Source organism: Mustela lutreola, chromosome 10, assembly GCF_030435805.1.
Source record: "Mustela lutreola isolate mMusLut2 chromosome 10, mMusLut2.pri, whole genome shotgun sequence".
NCBI lineage: Eukaryota > Metazoa > Chordata > Mammalia > Carnivora > Mustelidae > Mustela > Mustela lutreola.
Genome location: NC_081299.1, coordinates 6,014,679 through 6,017,004, shown reverse-complemented (window position 1 = coordinate 6,017,004; position 2,326 = coordinate 6,014,679). Strand labels below are relative to the sequence as shown.

Here is a 2,326-nt window from a genome sequence, read left to right as displayed (position 1 = left end):
GATCGAGTCCCGCATCGGGCTCTCTGCTCAGCGGGGAGCCTGCTTCCCTCTCTCTCTCTCTGCCTGCCTCTCTGTCTACTTGTAATCTCTGTCTGTCAAATAAACAAGTAAAATCTTTAAAAAAAAAAAAAAAAAAACTTTTGGGGCACCTGGGTGGCTCAGTTGTTAAGTGTCTGCCTTCGGCTCGGGTCGTGATCTCAGGGTCCTGGGGTGGAGGCCCACATCAGTCTTCTTGCTCACAGGAAGGCTTCTTTCTCCCACTCCTCCTGCTGTGTTCCCCCACCTCTGTCAAATAAATAAGTAAAATATTTTAAAAAAAATCTTGTAAAAACTTTTCCTTAATAAGCTAAGTATAGAACATAATAGACAAATAGAGTTTTTAAATGTTCTTTTTTCATATTTGTTTTAGTTTTTTCTAGATATTTTTTAAGGAAATAAAATATTACAGACATGGCCAAGATGCTTCCAATTCCACAGTCCTGCCCCCCTCCCCAGACATAACCTATCTCAAAGCTTTGACTCTTTACAGTGACTTTTTATATTTGTACTGTCTAGATACTATCCATCTAATACATGTGGCATCATATAATATGTTTTTATAATTCATATAAATGGTGTCATTCTATAAATGTCTATTTTGCAAATTGTCTCTTTTCTTCAGCATCACACTCCTTAGTTTTTTTCTGTTTTGTTTCGGTATCCCTACATGTAAATCATTTTACAGTCACTCATTATTCCTTCTTGATTGCTCTTCCTTCCTTTTGGGTCTAAGTTCTGACAAATGTCTCTCTCTATGAAGAACTTATTTTAACGCTTTTTGGAAAGAATGTCTACTGGCAAAAAATTCCCTCAATTTTTGTTTGAGAAATTCGTTATCGTTCCTGGACTATTGAAGGATGATGTCACTTAGTACAGAATTCTAAGTTAGGGGTTTTTTCCTTTCAACACTTTAAATACAGCACTATACCACTCCGACTTTTTTTCCCCCCCCGTGCTGTATGATCTGTAATTAAGAATAAAGACTTCCAATCATGTCACCTGGAGACCATTTTTCCCACTGCTCTATTTGGCCGCCAGTCTCTTGTTTCTCTTCAGCAATGGTAAGGCGGATACCCTTTCCACAGAAAAGAAAAATACACGGTTTTTGTTTGTTTGTTTTTTAAGATTTGACAGAGAGAGAGAGACAGCGAGAGAGGGAACACAAGCAGGGGGAGTGGGAGAGGGAGAGGCAGAAGCAGGCTTCCCGCTGAGCAGAGAGCCTGACTCGGGGCTCCATCCCAGGACCCTGGGCTCATGACCTGAGCAGAAGGCAGATGCTTAATGAGCCAAGAGAAACCCATGGTTTGTTGCCTTTGCCAATGACAAAAACGTTGGAGAGCCTGGTGGCAAAGCGGTTGCCATTGGCATCTTTCATGTGAACAACATCAAAAGAACCACAGTGTCTCTCTCTGTTGGGGATCACACCAAATCTTCCCAGGGTAGCACCTCTGGTCACCATACACAGATTACCAGGGTCAGACTTGATGAAAGCAGTAATCTTTTCAGTCTCCAAATCAGTCTGAATGGTGTCATTCATCTTGAGGAGGGGGTGGGGATAGCGGATGGTACGAACATCATGGGTCACCAGATGAGGGATTCCTTTTGTTCTCACAAAGATCTGTCTCACTTTGACTACTTACAGTTGGCCTCCTCAAGTGTTATCTTATCAGTAGTCAAGTGACCCTTGGTGTCAGAGATCTGATGGAAATCCTCCCCAGTGTTGTCAGCGCTAATGACAGCCATAAGACCAGCAAGGTAGATTATATCAATTGGGACCTTGCCATGAATCTCAATAAAATGTTGGATACAAATATTTACTTCATATCCTGTGAGGACATACTTAATTCTGGTCCTGAGGAAAACGATGAGAGGGAGACATTCTCTCAGTTTACGGGGAACCAGTAGATGGACGAGGGGCAAACACACCTGTCAGTGTATCCAGGGTCCAAGACTTGGGAACGGCTCTGTGTTTCCAGTGCTTCTTGGGAAGACAGGTGGGCTGCCTAGGCATGGGAAGAGCTCACTCCAATCCTTTTCTTGTCTGCTAGGTTCTCCAAGGGAAACTATGTAATTCTTTCCTTGGGCCTCTGTAGGTAAGATCTTTTCCTCTGGCTTCTTTCCAATTTTCTTTTTTTTTTTGGCTGTGATTTTCTGCAGTTGGACTATGATATGCATGGGTGTAGATAATGAGGTCTTGGTCCTTTGGGAAATCTGTGCCTGTGGGCTGTGACTGACCAGGGCTGCTCAGCTCCCTTACCCCTTAGCTGAGGCATGAAGGCTGGAGGAG

At 42.9% G+C, this 2,326-nt stretch overlaps 1 pseudogene; it reads right to left on the bottom strand.

Moving 5' to 3' along the window:
- Positions 1 to 1,029: 1,029 nt before the first annotated feature.
- On the bottom strand, positions 1,030 to 2,065 carry LOC131809905 (small ribosomal subunit protein eS4-like; annotated as a pseudogene).
- Positions 2,066 to 2,326: the final 261 nt, after the last annotated feature.